This window comes from Diabrotica virgifera, chromosome 2, assembly GCF_917563875.1.
Source record: "Diabrotica virgifera virgifera chromosome 2, PGI_DIABVI_V3a".
In the NCBI taxonomy this organism is placed as follows: Eukaryota; Metazoa; Arthropoda; class Insecta; order Coleoptera; family Chrysomelidae; genus Diabrotica; species Diabrotica virgifera.
This window is the reverse complement of record NC_065444.1, coordinates 26,511,486-26,537,665: the sequence shown is the minus strand read 5'-3', so window position 1 is coordinate 26,537,665 and position 26,180 is coordinate 26,511,486. Positions and strand designations below refer to the sequence as shown.

The 26,180-nt window shown below is 32.8% G+C and overlaps 1 protein-coding gene across 2 annotated transcripts in view; it reads left to right on the top strand.

Annotated features, from left to right (window-relative positions):
• LOC114332543 (Krueppel-like factor 5) overlaps positions 1-26,180 on the top strand; it is a 663,198-nt gene that overhangs the window by 327,232 nt on the left and 309,786 nt on the right. The window lies entirely within an intron of this gene.

The window sequence follows — 26,180 nt, the reverse complement described above, 5'->3', positions numbered from 1 at the left end:
AAATAAGCCACAATTAAATTGAAAAAATAATTTTATTAACGTTTCGACGCCCAAATCGGGTGTCGTTGTCAAAATACAAAATAGTACTAGATTAAACAAAAATGTTGTTGCTTAGTAAAAAATTCTTCTAATAATTTATTTAATTTGACTCATTTATATCAGCAATTCAGACATTATACATTTTAAAGTAGAAGACTTTAAAATGATATTGCCAATATTATTTATGAGTTGCGTTCCGAGGACGACTTTACTGAAAGATAGTTCATTCGATTACATGAAATCAACCCCAACCCAAGAATATTCGTCACAAAAATATCATAGCATGTGATCTTTCTTTAAAAAGACAACCAGATGCAACGGTGACCGTAAAATTCTCGCGTTAGATATACAGGGTGTTTCATTAATAATTGTCCATATAGTAACTGGAGAAACCTTAGCACAAAATACGAAGATTTAACGTAAAACACTTAAATAAAATGTGGTTCCTTACTGAGTTACAGGGTGTTTTATCTAAAAATTTAAAAACTATTTTTGCTCAGCATTTTTAAACTATTCGACGTATCCTTTTCATACTTGGCAGGTAGTATAAGTACTGTGCAAGCTACTAAATTATGTTAAAGAAACGTTTCTGCCTATTACCAGAGGCGTACGACGGGGGAAAGTGAATGGTTGACCCTTTCCAAATTCTACGCCACTGGCGAAATTGCTATTTTAGTTCAATTTTTGGATTCTGCAATACTTTCTATGAAAATAATATACTCTTCATTCGTAACGATAAAGGCATTAGTTTTTGAGATCTTTGAAGTTAAAAATGAAACGACACGGTTATTTTGATTAATGTATTGTGTCGCTTCATTTTTAATTTCAAATATCTCGAAAACTAATCATTTTATCGTTACGAATAAAGAGTATATTATTTACATAAAAAGTATTGCAAAATCAAAAAATTACACTAAAATGGCAATTTCGTCAGTGGCGTAGAATTTGGGAAGGGTCAACCAGCCGCTATCCCCTGTCGTACGCCTCTGGTTGTAGCTAGAAACGTTTATTTATCTTAATTTAGTAGGGTGCATAGTACCTACACTTTCTGCCAAGTATGATAAGGATACGCCAAATAGTTTTAAAGTACTGGGTACAAATAATTTTTAAATTTTAATCATATGAATCATATCATAAATTACCTAATCAAAATAACTGTGCCGTTTCATATTTAACTTCAAATATCTCGAAAACGAATGACTTTATCGCTACCAATGAAGAGTATATTATTTACGTAGAAAGTATTGGAGAATCTAAAAATAGCACTAAAATAGTAATTCCTCCAGTGGCGTCGAATTTGAGAAGGGTCAACCATTCACCATCCCCTGTCGTACGCCTCTGGTAGTAGCTAGAAACATTTGTTTATCATAATTTAGTAGGGTGTCTAGTAGTCGCACTTTCTGCCAAGTATGAAAAGGATATATTGAATAGTTTTAAAATGCTGAGCAAAAATAGTTTTTAAATTTTTAGATAAAACACCCTGTAACTCAGTAAGGAACCACATTTTATTGAAGTGTTTTAGGTTAAATCTTCGTATTTTGTGCCAAGGTTTCTCCAGTTACTATATGGACAATTATTAATGAAACACCCTGTATACTCCATTAAAATGTTACATTTTTTAAGCCATACCTTGCATTTGTTAGAGGAGTCAATTTTATTTCTTTAATGTGTGGGGGGGATCAGTAGAAGCATAAGTTCAAGTTTTTGGGGTCGCCACCCTTGTCCCCCGGCCGCCATCTTGGAAATGGTGTGCAAAGGGGTTTCGCGCTATATCTCGTAAACTACCAACCCTACAGAAAATCTAATTAAACATAAAATGTAGAAAATTAAATTTTCTACAATTTTATTTCTATTACTTTTTATCGTCAAGTGACCAACAAAAAAGATATAAGCAAAAATATGTAAAAAAATTTTAACAAGATTCTTTTGAAGGTTATAACTTTTTTTCAGTTCATTTTAAAATAAAATAACATTATAGCAATTTTGTAGAGGGTTTTCAGCGAACAATTTCCACTATAAATATGTTTAATTCTATTTATTTATTTATATAGGTGTTCAGGGCCGTCTTAACCCGGGGGTGCAAGGGGTGCGAGGCACCCAGGCGCCAAGTCCAAGGGGCGCAAGCCGAACACTTGCTAAGCTCAAACTTGCTCTTTTTGTCCTTAAAAAAACTACAAATAACAAGAACATACAAGTGCACTTTCGGTATTTTTTAAAAAGGCTATTAATGCTACGATATAGAAATGAAACCCATTTAGATTATTCCGATAATAATTTCAAAAAGGTGACACGTATAATACGCTATTTTGACTAATATTGAATGTCGTATGACGGTATAATCTTTTATAATAGGAAAATATAAATGCTGATTTTCAAAAACCTAATTTTCTTCATTACGTTTGCGACAAGAAAGACGTTCATTACGTTTTTACAAAGACACGAGAAAAGTTGTAGTCACTTTTAATTTCTGTAAAAGAATATGTACTTAGATCTAAAAAAGACTTACTAGAAAGTCATACAGTAGACTCTGCCAATTCAGCAGCAGTTGAACGCGAAAGAAAAAGGTAAACGGCGGATTTAGAAAGAATTATCGAAATAATAACATTTTTAGCACGACAAAATTTACCGTTAAGGGGAAAGGCGCAAAATGTCGCCTGTCTAAATGTTCAATGTGTTTTAAATGTATGTATTCATTTTTTCGAATCCTGAGAAAAGTGATAAGTATTTTTAAAAAATTTGAAACATTTGAAAAAATGAAAGATTACGATATTACCGAGGGTCAAAAGTCCCTTAGAATAAATAAAATGCTTCTTTTCAATGAAATATTTGCAATTAAAAATAACACTAAATTTTCTCTTTTATTTTCACCTCTATAACTTATTAAAATAAACATTATAGAAGTGTTGAGGGAATTTCTGCCCTCAGTATGCAATCTTTCATTCTGCGTTTAAATTTTTCAAAAATATTTATTAGTTTCTCAGGATTCGAAAAAAATTAATACATTTAAAACACATTGAACATTTTGACAGGGGACATGTTGCGTCTATGTCCTTAAGAGGAACCAGTCAAAGGTTGTGTGAATCGGATAACGGTAACTTTTTAAAATTAATAGAATGTATTTCCAATTTTGATAATACGCTATCAGAACACATTGCACGAATTAAAAGTGTTCAGGCCTCGTATTATATTAATACCTCGTATCACGAGAATATTATCTTGGACATAATATTCAAAATTAATTGATAAGTGTAATTGGTGAAAAAATTAAATGCACAATTATTGTTGATCTTTTAAAACAATCTAAATATTATTCTATTCTTTTTAGATTGCACACTTGATATTTCACACAAGGAACAACTTATGTACTATTGTTGTTAGGTTCGTTTATCTCAATTCGTCAACAAAGCTTGCGGAAGTTAGACAGCATTTTCTAGGTTTTTACCGGTTACTGATACTACCGGACAAGGATTAGCAAATTATTTGTTAGAATTTTTGAAATTATTGAATATTGATTTAGATGATTTACGAGGCCAAGGGTATAATAATTGGGCAAATATGAGATAAAACATATTGGCCTTTATCGCTAGATTGCGCTAGAAACTAAATTTTCTTAAACTCTTCGTCCACGTCCCCGAAAAAGACATTTCAATAACGAGGCTGCAGATTAGCCTTTTAAGACCCAAAACAAAATTTTAAAGTTAAATTCTATTATTATGTATTGGACGTTGCCGTTACAAAATTAAATGAAAGATTTGAAATGTTGAGGGAACTAATTAAAATTTATCTTTCGTGGAAAATATATCGAGTTGGAGCAACTCTGAAGAAAACTTAAAAAACACGGTGTTTAAATTTACCAAAAAAACTAGCGCATGGAAATATATCTAATATAGATGGCGAAGATCTATTCCATGAGTTAGAATTGTTACCAATATTTTTTAATAATATAGACACAACTCCACTCGATATTTTAAGTTATATAATATTATATTCTAATAATTTACTCTCCGTTTTCCCAAATCTTTCTATTTAACACTTCCAGTAACAATAGCTGCAGGATAAAGGTCTTTTTCTAAACTTAAATTGATCAAAAATTATCTGCGCTCAACAATGGACCAAGACAGATTAACAAACCTGGCTTTAATAAGTAGAGAAAAGCAAGTAAAAATAGATGTCACCGAAGCAATAAAATTTTTTGCCAACTAAAAAGCTAGAAAAGTTGACTTTGATATACTTTAAAAAGTATGGTAGGTATAGTGTTATAAGATTGATGTTTTTTAATACTAACACCAAGTTTTTTAATATAAAAATAAAGAAAGCAAACATAATTAGTTTTAATTTTAGCGTACCCATAACCTATATAATCTTCTGACAAAAAGGGGCGCAAAGACGAGTCTTGCACCCCGGCGCCGTGTATGGTTAAGACGGCCCTGTAGGTGTTACAGTGCTCCAAACTTGACCAGATTCTCGAATGCTGATACGGATATAATAAAAACAAAAGTTAGGCTTACTTTTCTATCTATATATATTTTTTATTCATACAATTTATTATGATTTTAACAATCCTTTGCTATTATTAATCTGTTTTTGACCTTTCTCCCCACTATAAAACTTATAACCCGAAGCATATATAAAAACGGCCCAAGAAGTTGTTTGAGGACAAATTCGCCGGTTCAGAAGAAGAATGACGCAACCGCATATTGCAAAACTCTTAAGAAGAGCAAAAAACGAATTTTTGTTATCAAAATCATAAAGTATGGTCAAAATTAGTCATTCACCACACCGTGATCAGGATCTCGAGATATAAGCGTTTTTTGGGGTGTGCCGCTTGTTTATGAAGTAACATAACTTTTTTCCTATTGTATATTTTGACTAAAAATTTCTCAAAAAACTTCTTCATGAATTATATTTTATTGTTGTGTTGGTTAAAATTATAAACTAAAAAGTTTGTCACTTAACTTTTTAAGTAAACATGAAACTAACGAAATATGATGACAAAATGTTTAAAAACCAACAACTCCTTTTTTAATGTTGTTCTGAAGCTATTTCCTTGTGGCATTTTTATAATTACGTATTTTTTATGGGAAATAAGCCACAATTTTACTAAAAAATGAATTTATTAACGTTTCGAAGCCCAAATCGGGTTTCGTTGTCAAAATACAAAATACTATTGATTTATTGACGAAACCCGATTTGGGCTTCGAAACGTTAATAAATTCATTTTTTAGTAAAATTGTGGCTTATTTCCCATAAAAAATACGTAACTCCTTTTTTAATGTGTTTAAATATTTAGAACAAATCCCATTGTTATCTACATACTTCAGAGATTAAACAGTAAAATTTTCAAAAGGAAATATTTACAGCGACCAAAGATACAGCGAGGTAAATTTGAAAAATCATCAAAATTGATTTTCGGCATTTTTGTATAAAATTTGATTTTTGAACATGTTCCACCAAATCTAGATAAAAATAAACTTTATATTCGGATTCAGCGACCTCGAAAACATAAAAATAGACCAAAATTGGTAATTCACCTTAAATTTGATTTTCGTGGTCGGCATAAAGATTGCTGCCGCTAGACTAATATACAGGGTGTAACGAAAATACAGGTCATAAATTTAATCACATATTCTGGGATCAAAAATAGTTTGATTGAACCGAACTCACCTTAGTACAAATGTGCATATAAAAAAAGTTACAACCCTTTGAAGTTACAAAATGAAAATCGATTTTTTCCAATATATCGAAAACTATTAAAGATTTTTTATCGAAAATGGACATATGGCATTATTATGACACTAGCATCTTAAGAAAAAATTATAGTGAAATTTGGACACCTTATAAAAATTTTATGGGGGTTTAGTTCCTTTAAACCCCCCCAAACTTTTGTGTACGTTCCAATTAAATTATTATTGTAGTACCATTACTTAAACACAATATTTTTAAAACTTTTTTGGCTCTTAGTGCTTTTTCGAAAAGTCAGTTTTTATCCAGATATTTTGAATAATTGTCAAATCCACCACATATTTGTATATGGTTAAGTAGGATTATGGAGACTTTGTAATAATATGAAAATTTATGTATGATTTACATTTTTAGGTATATTTTGAACCGCATTAAAAAAGAAGCCATATCTCGATAAAAGGTGCCTTCTCGAAAAAATACAAAGAGGCAAAAAAGTTTTAAAAACATTGTGTTTAACTAATGGTATCGCAGTAATAGTTTAATTGGAGCGTACACAAACATTTGGGGGGTTTAAAGGAACAAAACCCCCATAAAATTTTTATGTAAACATATTAAAAAAGAATCCGCAACTCGATAAAGACTGCCTTATCGAAAAAATACTAAGAGCCAAAAAAGTTTTAAAAATATTAAATTTAACTAATGGTACCACAATAATAATTTACTTGGAACGTACAGAAAAGTTTGGGGGGGTTTAAGGGAACAAAACTCCCATAAAATTTTTATGGGGAGCACAAATTTCACTATAATTTTTCTTTAAGATGCTCCTGCCATAAGAATGCCACATATCCATGTTCAATAAAAAATCTCTAATAGTTTTCGATATATTCGAAAAAATCGATTTTCATTTTGTAGTTTCAAAGGGCTATAACATTTTTTATGTGCATATTTGTACTAAGGTAAATTAGGTTCATTCGAACTATTTTTGGTCCCAGAATATGTGATTTAATTTATGACCTGTATTTTTGTTACACCCTGTATAGATAGAAAAGTATTTTTTTTTATTGTACTCCTATGAGAATTCGAGAATCTGGTCAAGATTGGAGCGCTGTAAAACCTTGATAATAAATAAAATTAAACAACTTTATAGCGAAAATTGTTCATTGAAAAATCCTCTACAAAGTCGCTATGATGTTATTTTATTGTGAAATGAAAGGAAAAAAAGTTACAACCTCCAAAAGGAAACTTCTTACAAAATTTTCTCATATTTTTATTTATAACTTTTTTGTTGGTCACTTGATGATAAAAAGTAATAGATATAAAATTGTAGAAAATTTAATTTGCTACATTTTACGTGTAATTAAATTTTCTGTAGGATTGCTAGTTTAGAAGATACAGCGCGAAAACTTTTGCACCCCTTTTTCCAATATGGCGGCTGGGGGACAAGGGTGGCGACCCCAAAAACTTGAACTTAAGCTTCTACTGAACCCCCGTACACATTAAAAAAATAAAATTGACTCCTCTAAGAAATGCAACCTAAATGTAACATTTTAATGGACTATTAAACGTTAATAAAATTATTTTTTCAATTTAATTGTGGCTTATTTCCCATCTAAATAGTTAATTATTAAGTATTAAATAGTTCACCAATACTTTCTGTAAACTTTGGTCGTGTTGTAAACCAGCTCGCGTACTAAAATGCTTTTATCTTTTCATTTAATTTTAATAGTTTTTATTAATGTTTCGTAACAGCTGTAACCAAGAAGCAAATGAAACGTCCAGAAGGCTTTTAAAAATTGTGGTTTTTCTATCAGCCGCAGCCGAACGGACATTCTGGTGCTGGTGTGTGGTGTGTGGTGTGTCTGCTGGTGCTTTACGGTACAGTAAATTAAAGTTGAATCTTTGAAAACTGTATACGGCTAATTGCACGCCAGAGACGTCCTGTCCTGTCAAATGAAACTTTTGAAATGATGCTGTATTCATTTACTAGAAATTTAATGACACCGTGAAAATAATAGAAGAATAAAAAAATACAGTATATTTAAAACTGTAAAAAAATTAAGAACTTAGATCGATGTACCCAAAATTTTATTTTACGAAATATGGTTTTAAATGTTTGTATTTTTAACATATTGGACCAGTGTTGCCAATCGCATTTCTCTAGATTATCCGATGATCGCTCGAAAAATATCGGATTTGTCACGAAAAGGTACGATAGGTCAAAAATTATTCTGTTATTAAAATCAATGTTCCCAATGTTATTCTTTTAGTCCCCTTAACAACCATCAAATAACAAAATTCGTTGTTCTTACGCCAATCAGTTGATTGTAATCAATTATCATTATGATAATTAACATAATTGATTGATTAATTAATTATTAATTATCAATTAACGTAACAATTATTAACATAATTGATTAATTAATCAATTAATCTCGTAATTGTAATAAATTATGTTTTCAGCAACCCAATCAAAGTTGACATTGACAGTAATTAAATATTTGATAATGATCAGTTGATTCCATTTCTGATTAGCGTTCGAACAACCGGCCCTTTAATCTACTGGATTCTCTATTTCAGAGTTTAAAAATTTTCGTTTATAGATGAAAATCTCGTATCCTAGCTGATCATTGCCTAATTCATGTATGTAAATACTATTTACTTACTATTATTATATTTCAAAATTTCTGGTCAATGCTTTTAAAATGCATTATTCTTTTCGAGTCCTGAGAAAGCTAATAAGTATTATTTAAAAATTTAAACGCAGAATGAAAGATTACATTATTACCGAGGGCCAAAAGTCCCTGAAGATTTCTATAATTTTTATTTTAATATGTTACAGGGGTAAAAGGAAAAGAGAATATTAAGTGTGATTTTTAATTTCAAATATCTCATTCAAAAGAAACATTTTGTTTATTCTAAGGGACTTTCAGCCCTCGGTAATAATGTAATCTTTTATTCTGCGTTCAAATTTTTCAAAAATATTTATTAGTTTTCTCAGGATTCGAAAAAAATAAATACGTTTAAAGATTATTGGTCCGAAATTTTGCGCCTACGCTCTTTTAACAACTAAAGATTTATTACAACTAAAAAAATAGAGATGTATTTGACAGTCTTGTAGTTATTAAGGTATCAAAGTTATTATCCATAATGCCCGACTAAATAATTTTTAAAGGCAAAAAATTTGAAGGATTTTTGAGTTAATTAGTAGATATCTAGATATTACTAGTTTCAAATAAGTAGATTTTTCTACAACCACTATTCCAAATGAATTTTTCTGCACAATTTTATGTTAACAAACTTAATATTTTCTCACAGCATAACTGACAGTAGTGTGCAGAAAAGTGACGTTTCTGTGGCGGAAAGTTCTTTTCTGCATAGTACCATTACATTCCTCAAAAAAATCATAAATATAATTAGGTAAGTATAATATGTTTTGATGAAATGGTTTTGTTTAAGATATTAGATTTGATAGAACTTTACAAAAAAGAACTATATTTAACTACATCTCATGTCCGAGAAATCTGGAAACGTTTACTTAAGCACTGCACTACATAAAATGAAAATAAAACTAAATCGTGCGTGAATTAGCTTTCGTAAATTAAAAAAGATAAAAACTAAAAACTCATAAATAACATCTGACGGCAGACGGTTTTTGAAATTTGAATTGGATTAGTATGCCTTAAGTGGATGCACTTATGCATTTAAATTAAAAAAAAAAGAATCGGCACATGTCTCTTTTGTCAAAAGATGAAAAGTATCGGATGTCACTAACATTCATCCAGTAGGCTATTTATAAAAATTTGGGTGGAACCAAACAAAATTAATGTGTTGTTGGTGTTGGGAATATATAGATGAGAAAGTTTTAGTCGATGGTAGATATACTGAAAAATATCCGCAAATATCCGATTTATTTAAAGATACGAAGAAGATACGACAACTCTCAAAAAGGTACGCAAATCGGATAATTATCCGCCGATTGGCAACACTGTGATGGACACACTTAGGATGGGATAGAAATTAAACACTGTGATGAATATGCTTTTTCTCATGAGGATCTTTCAGTGCGTCACAGTTTTTCGATTTCTTTCTAACGCGTTAAATTGCATGTGACAGAAAAAAACGCACGTTGGTGACATTTATAACATTTATTCTAGTTGTCAATAGATGGCGCTATAATCGAAATAAAAATTATTTTCGAATTATATAATATATCTACGAATATAATCTGTACAATGTATAAGACTATACAAATCAAAGAAAATACCATTTTGTAAATGCAATAAATATAATTGATTTGTTTTTATGGCAAATTGCAAATAAAATTTGACAACTGTCAGATTTAACTAAAATGTCATGTCACTAAAATGTATATTATCACGGGCTTACCTTTTTTCTATCATTTGTGACGCACTGAAAAATGCTCATGAAAAGAAGCATACTACAAGTATCTGGGCATGAAGATAAATCAAGATGGAACACTCGATGCTGCTATAAAAAGCAGAAACATACAGGGTAGAAAAGCCATATTCATGATGAACGGCATTCTGTGGGACCAAACAATATCTAAAGCAAACAAACAGCTCATACAATACCATTCTTAAAACTGTAAACACAGATGGCAGTGAAGTTTGGCCACTGAAACAAAGAACAGAGATAATGTTCCTAGTAACAGAAATGGACTTCTGGAGAAGAGCAGCAGGCGAATCAAGAAGAGATCGAATACCAAATGAGAAAATATGAGAAATGATGGGAGACACACATACAATAATTATTGATGAAATAAAAACAAAACAACTAATATGGTACGGCCATGTACAGAAAATGACAGATAACAAGATCCCTAAACAGATTTTGGCGTGAACACCACACGGGAGAAGGAAAAGAGAAAGGTAGAGAAGAAGCTGAAGGAAGGGAATTGAAAAAGAAATAGAGGAAAGAGAAATCCCTCCAGGCCTATGATTAAAAAGAGAAGAATGGCGGTTAGGAGTCGGAACGCTCGGAGAACGCTGTAAACCCATAGTAGTAGTAGTGGACACTCTTAAATTAAAGGTTATGCCTAATAAAACACACAATTTTATATCACCATTTTCCCGCATAATTTTCTCAGCCTGTACCAGTAATCCTGTAATCTGTTTTTAAGGGTTGACAATTGTTAACTGATCATAATTACTTTTTTAAAGATGATTTTAACCTAACACAAGCTCTAATCTAAAAATATATAATAATTTATAAATAGGGGGTACTTTTCACCACTGAATATAAGACAACCTACAGCACAGTGTCAACTTTGAAGTAGACTCAGAAAGTAGTAGTAGACACATATTAATGTAGGCTTTTTGGGAAATAATAGGAAAGAATATGAGCAGACAGATGAAACTCATGCCTGCCACCGAATCTCACAAGTATGAAAGACTAACGACTACACCCTTGCAACTTTGCAACAAGCCACCAATCCTACAAACTACAGAAAACACCCCCACGAATGATCTATCGATCCTCAGCGAATACTTGGCAAGGAGGATATAGCGAAACAAAATGGAGATTATAACCACGTACTACAAGAACTAAAGTATTAGCTTTTTACCTCAACAACAGGTTGAAAAATAGGGAATTAAAAGTGTCTTTTAGGGGGTCACTTTAGATTGAACGCTGACCTTCAGTGAACACCTGACGAAAACAGCAGCAATACAGCAGCAACTAAACAATATAATTCAGAAACTCTGCGGCACTACATGGGGATCCATAGCATCAACGTCAAAATCCCATCAACGATCTCCCGCTCTTGACCTGATATAGCCGGTGGCAGAATTCTGTGCATCGATGTGGTTGAATAGCAGGCATACACACCTGGTCGACACTCAACTAGATTGTGCTATGCGTATGATAACAGGCACAATTATGCCCACCCCCACAATGATGCTACCCACTCCCACACTTAGTAACATAGCACCACCCAACCTACGCCGCAAACATGCATTGGTTAAAGAATACAACAAAATTATGGATAATCGTCAACTTCTAATCCACAACGAAATTCCCGATATTCTTGCAAACCGTCTTCAATCCAGGTTACCTCCCCTCAAAACCGCTCAAGCGCTACATCATTTCAATTTTGCCTTAAATGCTTGATGGAGAGAAGAATGAAAGCCAAGACTGATCGGCATTACCATAGTTTATTGGATATGACAGACAAACCTGACGGATTTGAATGTCCTCGTAAGATAAAATATGTGTAGCCCTTAATGGATTCAGAACAAACTGCGGAAGGTGTTCCGATTCCCTTTACAGATGGGGTTAACTTCCTTCTTCTTCTTGTAGTTGCGGCGCTGCCCGACAGAGGATCAGACACATTGTACAGGACTGCCCACGCAGAGCATACACAGACAAACCTACAGTCTCCTTAATGACAGCCGAAGAATCAATATAATATACAAAAAACTAGACATCTGTTTGTAATGTGTTGTATAATGTATAAATGTACATTTAATTACTTATTCTGTACTGTAAGGCTTGACGAGTGCACATCAAAGAAACATGAAACGTAAATCACGTTTCATGGAAATAAAACACTGACAAACAAATAGACGTCCGGCCATTTATGAAACTTTCCGAAAATAAAAATGTGTTATGAGCATGAATCACACTCGTTTCATTGGTAGACTGATTTCAAGATTTGTTTAGTCTTGTTTAATTTTCATGAAACGTGTTTTACGTTTCATGTTTCATGTTTTTCGTTTCATGTTTCGTTGGTGTGCGGCCTAAGGCATATATACTCCATCTAATTTACTTACCGTTGCACGTCATCCGCGTCATAGTCCGAGACGTCACATGATACCAACAAGAAATATTTAGGCGGTAGTTGTGTTCTTTTTTAGAATCACTTTGCCGAGTACACTGGCGTTACAGCCACTAGGCATATTTTATTATATACGCGTAGAAATAAAGATTTCTATTAATGTTAACTTAAAGAAATACACAATAATATGTTTCATTTAATTTGTATAAATGGATAATAAAGCGTTTTTATGAAGCACATTTGTTCGGAATACACTGTAACTATAATCGAACGAAGGTGATATTTTGGCATAAATTGGTAACATTTATTTGACAGTTGCGGTGATGACACTTCATATTTGTTTATATTCTTTACTATAAGTATTTGTTTCATTATATTTACTGTTTTTATTATGTACTTTAACGTAAGATTATAACTTAATTCTTGTTTTCTATTTCTAAAGTTTTTATTTATTTACATTGAATATTAATTTGTTTTGCTGTATAATCGACTTCCGCAGAAATTGTGTGATGTATTTTATTTAAAATGAATTCAAGAAGTTTTTGTAATTGGGCAACAATGTCAACTTAGATCTCTAACGTAAATAATGACGTGCAACGATAAGTAAATTAGACCGACTGTACACGAGCAGGACACCCTCAAAAAAACGCTTAGTTTTCGAGATACTGACCACGGAGGGCCGAAGGGCTAAGTTTATTCATACTTTATATTTTCGAGGGTGCTGAAAACGAAAATAAGTTTTATTTTGAATTTTATATATGGGAACATTGTCAAAATCGCAATTTTAACCTAAAAATAAAAAAAAATTAAATCACGTTTTTTTGCGTTTACCTCGCTACAACTCTGTTCCGTTTTAATATTTTTTTCTGAAATTTTTACAGTATATGGCTCTAATATTTCTGAAGACAACGGTACCTGTTTCAAGCTTTTATTCTTATCCTGGTAAAGGTTATGAATTTTTCAAAGGAAATGGTGTGGATTTGTGCATTACAAAGTTTAATTGCAAAAGTTGTGTGACGAAGTTTAAAATTTAGCTTTTTAATTACGTTTATGTTAAAATAAAGAGTACAAAGAAGTTTTCTGGAAAGTTTTAGATCAAAATGTTTTATAGAAAAAAAAATGGTGCAACTTTTAATGTCGACATTAGAAATGCCCAATATAACGCTTATTTTTCGAGGTACTGACCATGGGTGGAGGATAGCTAATTTTGGTCTTAGATTATGTTTTTGACCGTGATGAAAACGAAAATAAAATTGATTTTAAATTGTAGTTGGGGGAATATTGTCAAAATTGTAATTGTACCCTAAAAATAAAAAAAAATTAAATCACGTTTTTTTGCATTTAGCTCGCTACAAATCTGGTCCGTATTAATATTTTTTTTCTAAAGTTTCTACACTATATATCACTCACTTTTTTTGAAGACAATGGTTTCTGCTTTAACCTTTGGTCTTATTCTAGTAAAAGTTCTGTGAATCTGTTAAAGTACAAGGTGCAGATTCGTGAATTGCAACGTTTAATCGCAAAATTTGACTGACAAAATTTGAAATATAGATTTTAAATCAAATTCAAAAATAAAACATAAGTACAAAAAAGTTTTCTGGAAAGTTTTGGATCAAAATGTTTTATAGAAAACAAATGGTGCAACGTTTAACATCTACGTTATAAATCCCCAAAATACCGCTAATTTTTCGAGATACTGATCATTGGTGGTGAATGGTTAATTTTGGTCTTACTTTATGTTTTCATGGTGCCGAAAACGAAAATCAAGTTTATTTTGCCCTAAAAATAAAAAAAGTTAAACCACGTTTTTATTAAAATTAAAAGTTGCACCATATTTTTTCTATAACACATCTAGACCTAAAACTCCCCATAAAACTTCTTTGAATTGTATGGTATAGCATAAACGTAATCAAATAGATAAATTTTAAATTTTGTCACTTAAGTTTTGCGATTTAACTCTGCAATTCACGAATCTGCACCTTTAATTTTTTTAAATTCACAACTTTTACAAAAAAAGACTGAAAGACTACAGTTACTTTCATAGTCTTCACAAAGGTAAGAAATATATGCCGTAGAAATTTTAGAAAAAAAATATTAAAATGGAACAGAGTTGTAGCGAGTTAAACGTAAAAATTCGTGACTTCACTTTTTTTTTTCATTTTTAGGTTAAAATTGCGATTTTGACAATGTTCCGTCACATACAATTCAAAATAAACCTCTTTTTCGTTGTCAGCACCATCGAAAACATAAAATAAGACCAAAATTAGCCATTCACCTCCCATGGTCAGTATGTCGAAAAATAAGCGCTATTTTGGGGACGTATAACGTCTATATTAAAAGTGGCGCAATTTTTGTTCTATTACACATTTGTAACTAAAACTTCCAGAAAACTTCTTTGTACTCTATGTTTTAACATAAACGTAATTAATAAGATAAATTTTAAATTTTGCCTCTTAACTTTTGCGATTAAACTTTGCAATTCAAGAATCTGTACCTTGTACTTTAAAAAATTGATAACTTTTACTGTAATAAGACTAAAATCTTAAAGCAGATACCGTTGTCTTCAAAAAAGTGAGCAACATATAGTGTACAAACCTTAGATAAAAATATTAAAATCGGCCAGAGTTGTAGCGAGTTAAACGCAAAAAAACGTGATTTATTTTTGTTATTTTTTGGTTAAAATTGCGATTTTGACAATGTTCTCCCACATAAAATTCAAAATAAACCTCATTTTCGTTTTCAGCACCCTCGAAAATGTAAAGTATGAATAAAATTAGCCCTTCGGCCCTCCGTGGTCAGTACCTGGTCATTTTAGGGGTATCTCCTGCTCCCCTAATACGGTTACCAAAAAAATGTTTGATCGTTCGCTACTTCGATTTTGTCGATGGCAAAAATCGAAATCGGGTTCGAAATACAATTGACATGCTTATTATTTCTTCCTTTATAAAGAATCCTTCACACGATTAAGGTCAATGCCTCCGATCAAATGTGTTTTTCTTTACGCAACATTTAACTTTTTTGTTCGTTTTATTCCCATTGGCATTTAATAATAAACACAAAACCTATTGAGTTGCATTGATGACGATGGCTTATTACATTGCTTGGTACTACGCCTAATGATTCAAGAGTCAGCTTAAATAGAACAGAAGTAACTAACAGCTGGCCGACGAGGAAATTTTTTTCTTTTTCTTTTATTCTTCGCTATTTTCTGTTACCATTAAAGCCTAATGGCTGGTCGAGGAGATTAAAAAACAACTTGCAAATCATCATCGTGCCGCGGAGAAACTTAACTTTTTCATTCTTTTTGTTAACGTTTATTTAATAGGTGTGAATATTTAGGGAGGCGAATATAATTAGAGGTCTATACATAAATAAAAGCTTTACTAGTTAAATTTCCTTAGATTGTAAGTAGTTAACTGTATATTCTTTTTAAAAATTGCAAATAGTTTTTAGTTAATAAAGTGCTCCTTGCGCTTTCTAATTTTAACTAATTATTGATTTTAAATGTTTTATTAGTGGTATTTTAAGTTTTTAAATTTTTTTATAAATTTGTAGTTTGTTTATTATCTGGAGAATATAAAACAAGAATGAAAAACCGCCGTAAAAATGAGTGCCGCATATAATATTCCAGCTACAAAAGAGCTGATATGAATATTAGGTGGTGCAAAAATGTATTTTTATTTTGATGGAAAATAAAATTATAGTTTTGTTTTGAAAGATTTTCCATAGTATTTACTAACTTTGAAGTAAATGTAAAATACAAAAGTTATTCGATTTTTTAATTATGATTTTTTGACATATATATCGTACTAGTGACGTCATCCATTTGGGCGTGATGACGTAATCGACTGTTTTTTTAATGGGAATAGGGGTTGAGTGCTAGCTCATTTGAAAGGTTATTCAATTCCCTATTCAGTAATATAAACATTAACATGATTAATTATACAGGGTGTCAAAAAAAAAAATTTTTAATTAAATTAATTGACACAAAAAGAAGAATGTATGTAATTTATTTAATTTAAAATACATTTTACTGCTTTTAGAAAACAGAAATAAAAGTTTATTGCACAAATAAACATTGATTTTTGCTTAAATTTAATGTTCAAACTGCCAAGAGGCAGATGGGCGGCAGCTTGAACATTGAATTTAAGTGAAAAGTAATGTTTATTTGTTCAATAAACATTTATTTCTGTATTCTGACAGCAGTAGAATGTATTTTGAATTAAATAAATTACATACATTCTTTTTGTTGTCAATTAATTTAATTAAAAAAAAAATTAAAAAAAATAGAGAATTGAATAACCTTTCAAATGAGCTAGCACTCGACCCCTATTCCCATTTAAAAAAAATAGTCGATTACGTCATCACTCCCAAATGGATGACGTCACTAGTACGATATATATGTCAAAAAATCATAATTTAAAAATCAAATAACTTTTGTATTTTACATTTTTTTCTAATTCTGTAAATAAAGTAGTCAAAACAGTACAGGGGGGTCAAAATATAGTGAATAACCATGTATATGTACAATAATTCATTACCTCTCCATTTTGGTTTATGTACAATTATCGAAAAGTTAATGATATACGAATGAAATTCAATTTAATAATTATGCTCCCCTTTCCCCTTCCACTATTTTCGCCCTTAACCTTAACTCGGAAAACATCGACTGCACAAAAAAAATTGCAAATAAAAAATTGTAGAAAATCGCATTTGCAACAATATCAATTTCACTCATTTTTGTCGAAAAGTTGAAAATGACGGAGATATTGAGCCACAATGGTTCTCTTTAAAATCAAGATGGCGGCTAACGCAAATGCGGAATTCAGTCGCGATTTTAAATTTACAACACTACTATTGACCCCCCTAAATGTTAGAAGAATAAAATTTATGTAATATAAATTATATAATAATTATATTTATGGACTTCAGTCCTTAATATACGACTATATTTTCATACGACCATATTTTGTTATCGTTTTGTTTTGTATAGTTTTTTCACACCAGAGCAAAAACAATAGGGAATTGATGAACCTCGGCACTGCTTGAGCATGTTTAATTGGAATAAGTCTGAGTTTTTGCGTCGGTATGTCACAATGGATGCAAAATAGATCCATCAGTTTACTTCTGATTAAAATCGGCAGTCTTCTGAGTGGACAGTACGGGGAAAGCCGACCAAAGGTTTTTCATGATGACGTCATCTTCCAGCCTGATATTGAGTTCACTGGTGGACATTCTTCTTCTTCTTCTTCAGCCTGTGTTCGTCCACTGTTGGACATAGGCCTCTTCCATTTGGTTCCATCGATTTCTACTCTTGGCAGTTCTCATCCACTGTTTGCCCGCGACTTGTTTGATATCATCTGCCCACCTCTTCTGCGGTCTGCCTACTCCTCGCCTGTTCTCTCTTGGTCTCCAGTTTGTTAGTCTCTGTGTCCATTTTTCGGGATTATCTCGGGCAACATGTCCGACCCATTGCCACTTGAGCCTTGCTATACGTTCTGCGACATCAGTAATCTTTGTTATTTCACGAATGTCGATATTTCGAATTTTGTCTCTCAAACTAATCCCTAGCATGGCCCTCTCCATCGCTCTTTGAGTTGTACTGAGCTGCTCTAAGGTTTTCTTTGTAAAGGCCATGGTCTCCAGTCCATATGTAGTTACAGGCAAGATACATTTGTCATAAACTCTACCTTTTAGACACATTGGTATGTATATGAAGATAAAGCTTAACTTGCCGAAAGCTACCCAAGACAACTGTATGCGTCTTTTTATTTCGGCTATTTGGTTTTCTTTGCCGATTTTGATGGTATGTCCAAGATATATATATATATAGTGGTCTACATTTTCAAGACTGACGTTGTCAATAACAAGATTAGTTTGTACATTACTCATTATTTTTGTTTTCTGAAGATTCATTTTGAGACCTATTTTATTTGACTACTGGTTTAGTTCCTTCATCATTTGCTCCAGTTCCTTGATATCTGTACTGAATAATACTATGTTGTCCGCAAACCTCAAATGACTCAAACGTACACCATCAATGTTTAGACCTTTTTCCTCCCAGTCGAGCTGTTTGAATACATTTTCCAATGCTAAGGTAAAAAGTTTTGGTGAAATAGTATCACCTTGTCTAATACCTTTACCAAGGCGTATTTTTTCGGTTTTTTGGTCTTCATTGATTTTGATGTGGAATGTGGCCTGTTCATAAATGTTTTTAATGAGTGTAGTGTACCGTGAGTCTATTCGAGCATCCCTGAGGGCTGACAAAAAGGACCAGGTTTCAATACTGTCGAAAGCCTTGTGAAAGTCAATAAATGCCATATGTAAGGGTACATTATATTCTGTGGTTTTTTCTACCAGTGTTCTGATGGTTTGTAAGTGATCGTTAGTACCAAACCCTTTTCGAAATCCCGCCTGTTCAACCGGTTGATATAAATCAAGTTTTTGTGTTATGCGGTTGATTATTATTCTTGTTAGCAATTTGTATAAAGCCTCCATTATACTGTTCCACTAGACGCTTCGACCTAAGTTGCTCGAATTCAGTGTCCTTTTACTCTTTTCTGTCATCGCCCACAACGTGTTGGCCATCTAGCTCTTCTTCTTTTGTCTCCGGGGGATCATCAATTTATTATTGATAAAGACTACCTGTCGTCTTTGAATCTTGCAACATATCTATTTCCATTTTAGTCATAATTGGAAATACACATCGATTGTGTACTGTTACATCCCACAGCACCTGTTCTTGAATCATCCTCCATCAGCTACCTCTTATCATCCATATCTAATAGAATGGACGAGATCCTGGACCGCCATGGTTCTAAGACGAATTAAAGTATTTAATTGGAAAATATTGTAATGTACGATTCTGAATTTGAACAGTACGCGCTTTTAGTGTCGGGAAACTTTGTACTACATAACTTATGTTGTAAATAATGTTGTATAAATAAAGTGTAAATAAATTAAATTAAAAACTAAATAAATTGAGTATCAGAAACATTTCACTACTTTTGTTTGCACTCACTACAGGAAGCATAGAGATTTTGGTTATTGAGTACTACAAAACTTAAAAAATTTTGGCCGGAACAGTCCCCAAGAGGGGTCTTATTTACCTTATTTCTCTGGACTATTTTAATGACAGTGTTGTGTGTTCGTACACTTGTAATACAATATCTTTTAATACCATTTAATACAAGGTTTGTACATTTATTTTTCTATCTTGTTTGTTTTCTAATTATGTCTTGCTGCAACGTGCTTACTTATTTATAATTATTGTTTGGCTTTTTTCGATAACATAAAATGCTACCGAAGTTGTACACATATCACTAATCTTCTCATGATTACTGAAGTCACAGAGACATTCGCTGTACTAATTACGAACTTTGATTAATTAAAGAAGTTGTTACGAGATAATCACTTCCCAATCCAACATTGAGCTTTTTATTGGAGTTTTTTCGCTTTCGAAGACTCTTAAGCACTAAACTGTGGGAACGTGACTTTATGTTTACGCCCAGTGTATTAAATTTGTCTCTCGCTGATTGATTACTTACAAATTGCTAATGACTTTTTATAACCGCAAATTATGGATGTTTGCAAATCACGTCTAAACGGTACTAAATGTCAAATCAACTTAAATGTTAAATAGGAAAATATTAAGTAACATAAACGTTTTATGTAGTTAAAATTGTATAGTTACTATATCGCATGACTAGAAATCCTGCAGATAACGCTATTGATAAGAGAGGTGATAATGATATCTAACCCTGGCAAACCCACAGATGGCAAGAGTATTACAAAGAACTCATAGCAGAGCAAGAAAACGAACCGTTTGCGCAAGAAGACATGCAGCAGGACAAATTGAAAACTGTTTAAAAATAAATGCAGAGCGTCTAACGAAGAAAGAATTATGTGAAGCAATCCGCCACCTGAGGAATAACAAAGCAGCGAGAATTGACAATATCCCATCCGAATTGTGGAAAGCTGACATTGAGTGAACAGTGGAGTTACTGGCACCATTGCTGACAGAGATATGGAATGAAGAACATGCACCTACAGAGTGGAATAATGGAATCATAATAAATCTTCCAAAAAAAGGTGACGCGCAGCTATGCGAAAACTGGAGAGGTGTAACGCTATTATGTTCTACAAATAAAATACTAGCCTATATTGTACATCAAAGAATTAACGTCGAAATCGATAAAAATCTTCGCAATGAACAAGCGGGTTTCAGAAGGGGAAGATCCTGTATTGACCAGATTGCTACATCACGGATCATCATAGAAGAAATTAAAGAAAATAATGCAGCACTGATAATGACGTTTGTAGACTTTGCCAAAGCGTTTGATAGCAAAAAACACAAAGCTCTTTGGAACGTTTTAAGCCACGCGAAAATTCCACCTAAGATTATTAGAATAATAGAAATGATGTATAACCGAACAACATTCCAGGTATTATATAGGATCAAATGACGGACAAAATAGAAATAGAGAAGGGGGTAAAGCAAGGCTGTATACTCTCACCACTACTCTTCAAAATATGTCTCAACTACATTTTACAAAAAACCATAGACAGAAAAACGGAATCCCTTGGAACTACTTAGATGGTAAAAAACTGGCCGATATGGAATATGCAGATGATATATGCCTGGTATCACATATAATAGATGATATGAAGAACATGCTAAGTAAACTGGAGAAAGAGGCGATAGAAATTGGTCTCCAAATAAATGTCAATAAGACAGTTGAGATGAGAATAGGTCAATTCCGACAGGAAAAATTATATATCATTTAAGAAGAAGTAAAACAGGTACAAGAATTTGCTACCTAGGAAGTATAGTTGGCGTGCATGGTGGAATCGAGGCGAACATTAAACATCGACTTAGAAAAGCACAACAAGCATTTGGAACACTCTCAAACATATGGAGGTCAACACAAATTAGTCAAAACTCCAAAAAAGACTATTTAATAGTAATGCTAAAACAGTATTACTGTATGGATGCGAGACCTGGGCAACAGACGGAACTGTCAAAAAGCTCCTTTGTACACAGGTGCCTCCGAAAAATTTTGAAAGTATATTGGCCCAACATCATAACAAATCAAGAACTCTGGAAGAAAACCAAACAAGAGCCAATTGAAATTGCAATTAAAAGGAAAAGATGGAATTGCCTGGGACACACCCTGAGGAAGGACAACGCAGATATAACAAAGAAAGCTCTAAAATGGACAGTCGCAGGACGAAGAAAGCAAGGACGACCCGCGACGACCTGGAGAAGAACAATTGAAGCTGACTACAAAAGTATGATAAAGAGCTGGGGAGAGGTAGCAACTATGGCCAGAAACAGAGTCCAATGGAGAAGCTTCGTGGATGCCCTATGCTCCTTTACGGAGTAACAGGAAATAATATAAACCTGGCAAACAACCTCACGAAGTAACATCGTACAGACCAATATCACTCGTTCCTGTGATAGTAAAACTCTACGAAAAAATGCTCCTAAAAGGCTAAAGCCCATAATTGAAGAAAGGCAATCCTTCTTCTTCTTTTTCTTCTTTTTGCTGCTGTGATCTGTCTCGTTCTATCTTTACCAGTCTTCCTTCTCCCATTCTACATATATGGCTATACCATTCTTTTTTTTTTCTTTTCAGTGTCCAGTCATTTATGTTCTCTATATTACAGCTTTGCCTGAGGTCTGTACTACGTTATCTGTCCCATAATGATTTTCCTGTGATATCTCGGACAATTTTCATTTCACACGTTTCCATTAGTCTTTTTGTCCTTGTGGTGTCAGGTCTTGTTTCCGCAGCGTAAGTCATAATTGGCCTAACTACTGTTCTATAAATCTTGGCATTTGTTTCTGTTCGTAGATAACTGTTTCGCCAGATAGTGTGTTTAAGACATCCTGCTATTCTGTTGGCTTCGTTGATTTTTGCGCAACTTCCGCTTTTGTATCTCCATAACTGTGTATTAGTACTCCCATGTAGCTGATACTTCTTTCTTGTTGGATTATTTTGCTGTCCACTTCCAGCTTGCACATTATTGGATCTTTAGAGATTACCATACTTTTTGTTTTTGTTACTAACTAATCCTATCATACCAATTTGGATTTAGAGAGCCATTCTACTGTTGACCAAGTGCATAGGATCAACGACGTTATAGACATGGCACTGGAAAAAAATAAAGTATATCCACCACTATCTTCCTGGATGTGACCCAAGCATTCGACAAGTCGTGTCACAAAGGATTAGTATATATGTTACAGTTCAAGTTGATTATCCAGTTGGAGTTGACTCCAACTAGTTGGAGTCAACTCTAACGGCTGGTTTCAGTAAAAGTTGATTATAAATATAAAATGAAGATTTATATTCAACATTTACTAGTAAAAGTAGACTCCAACTAGGAAAAGTATACTTTTCCCAATGCCATTTAGTAAAAGTTGATTCTGGTTCACACAAACAGCCGATTCTAGAAATTAAATGTTACTGAATATGTTCAAATTAGTCTAGGCTGTATCGTCGCCCCCGTTAGGTAAATTACTCCGATTCGAATTTTTTGCACACACTTACTCAAAAAGAGGTCCTTATAACAAATCTACTGGGTGCCAGGCAGTACCTTGATCGATAAATTGTTTAAACATTTTTTTAGACAAATTCACAAAAATAATTTTTTCACTTCGAACAATTTTTTTTAGATCATTTGGGTTAGTCTGAGCAAAAAAGTATTTTGTGATTTTTCTCTAAAATTGATTGTTGTCGAGTTATACGCGATTTAAAATTTGAAAAATGCGAAAATTAATAGCCACTTTCAAGGCTTAATAAGTCGGTTAAAATTAATTATTATGAAAGTCAGAAAGTGACCAAATCAAAGTTTATAGCCCCCTCTACAAGATCCAGCAGAAATTTTTGTCACTACAGTAGTCTCTCTTTATAACGATCCCCTATATAACGATAATTCCTCTATAACGATCAAAATACTAAACATTGTTTGGTTCGTCATAAGGACAATGTATTAATTCTTTCTCTATACCGATATCGTTCTCTCTTTATAACGATAACTTTTCAATATTCGATGACCTCACTTTTCAAGAAACAACTGATAACCATTTGCGTTTGGCAATAACTAAGATAACTAAACCGTAAAATTTTACCAATTAAAGATAACACTTACTTGAAACACAGGGAATAACTGAAAAAGCTCTTGCGTAGGTGTAACTTTATAAAAAGTGATTAGTGAGTGATTCATTTTGTGGCTCCAATTTAGCAAAAATTTGGTGGTTCAAATTTCAATCCGCTATGCAGAAAGTTGAGTAATACACGCTTTTATCGTCCGGGCGGTGTGCCTTAAATGTTTTCACACAGATGTTGTCCTCTATTGACTATTGACGATTTTTAAGTTTCCATTTCGGTTGTATCTCGGTCTGTGAACAGTCAGGATGTTTTCTTAAAAGCGAAGAGTACTCTCGGTTAAAGAAAAGTTATCGATAACTCGGGCAATAGAGAAAATTAACACAAGTTATTTAGTATTTAGTACAGTATGATTACTATTACAAGAACGATTTTCTCTCTCTCTCTGTATAACGATCTCTCCTTATAACGATGAAAATTCCCGGTCCCTTGCATATCGTTATGTTATAGAGAGAGAGAGAGAGGACTGTATTTTATTACTAATCTTTATCTTTAATTGTTAACAATGAGCGCTAAGTGCTTATTAGGCGGCCGTCAATGGTGAGTGCTAAAGAGATGCACCATTCCGGCCGTCCAATGGTGAATCTCACTCGCATTCGCATTGACGGCCGCCTCAATACACGCTTAGCGCTCATTGTTAATAATTAAAAATAATATCTTATTAATGAAATAATGACAAAAATTTCTTCAGGATCTTATAGAGGTAGATTTAATTTTTGATTTTTTTTAGTTTCTGACTTTCATAATACATATATAATATCGTATGGCATTTTGGCCTTTCGGACAGTTCCGGCGCCAATTACATCTTTAACCCTGTTTCAAGTAACTAGTGTCGATGTACACTAGCCCAGGGGGACCGACGGCTTAACGTGCTCTCCGAGGCACGGTGAGACGGCTCGTGTCATTATTGGAAATTAAAATGGTTTGTCTTTGGCAGGACCGCAAATAATGATATGTACCACAGATTGAGAACCGCTGTTTTACATAATATGAGATAGAGTAGATAAAAATTATTTTTGTGAATTTGGTTAACAAAAATTGGTTAAACAATGGTATATTTGTTATAAGGATTGCTATACGGATGTATGTATTTCTTTGAGTAAGTTTGTGCAAAAAATCGAATCAGAATAATTTACCTAACGGGGGCGACGTTACAGGCTATACTAATAAGTAGTTGAAACGGTCAAAACAAAGAAACGCACACTCATCAAAAATGCACTTGCGATTCTCGTATAATCAACATTTACTGAATCGATCCAGGAAGAGTCAACTCCAACTAGTAAAAGTTGATTTAAATTTTTAAAATCAACTTTTACTGCTCGTTTCAGTTGGAGTTGACTCCAACTAGTTGGAGTCAACTCTAACTGAGAATCAACTTGAACTGTAACATATACACTGCGCTATCACCGACCAGAACAGTATGTTCAACAGTTCAACTTATAGAGTCAAACATAATCTGATTAGCATAATCTGAAACATATATAAAGGAGGAAGCATAATCTGATTTGAGACAGATTAGAGCTAGTGTTCCACAAGGAATTGTCCTTGGACCAGGTCTGTACATTTTATACACCAGAGACATCCCTAAACTACATCAAGATACTATTGCCACATTTGCAGATGACACGGCAATTATCTCAGTTGGAAATAATCATTAAGAAGCAGTACATAACCTTCAGAACTTCCTGTTAAAATTTGAGTTCTCCACTGAGAAGAACTGGTGGGGAGACCTTCGTCTTTCGAAGTGTTTATGCAAACAGGCTGAAGAAGAAGAAGAGTTAAAATACTGGATTTATTACGATTTCAAATTACCATTGTAACATTTTTTTATTTTTAATGTTTTCTTTTGGTTTTTAGTTTTCAATATTTAAACTGATTTTTGTTGCTACCTCGTCAAAGAATATTACGATTTGTGTCGCAGTTTAAGGAATCGAAATTGTACAGACATTATAACCCTTGTACACTGCGGCGAGTATATTCTTCTTCTTTTTCTTAGTACTTCTTCATTGGTTATTCTGTCTGTCCAGGAGATTCTCAGCATGCTTCGATATGTCCACATTTCAAATGCTTCCAATCTATTGAGGCATTGTTTATTAAGAGTCCATGTCTCCACACCATACAAAATAAACAGAAAATACATAACACTCTAGTACTCGTTTTCTAAGATTTAGGCCGAGGTCTCTATTATACAGGGTGTAACAAAAATACAGGTCATAAATTAAAGTACATATTCTGGGACCAAAAATAGTTTGAATGAACCTAACTTACCTTAGTACAAATATGCACATAAAAAAAGTTACAGCCCTTTGAAGTTACAAAATGAAAATCGATTTTCTCGAATATATCGAAAACTATTAGAGATCTTTTATTGAAAATAGACATGTGGCATTTTTATGGCAGGAACATCTTAAATAAAAATTATAGTGAAATTTGTGCACCCCCTAAAAATTTTATGGGGTTTTGTTCCTTTAAACCCCCCCCCCCCTCCC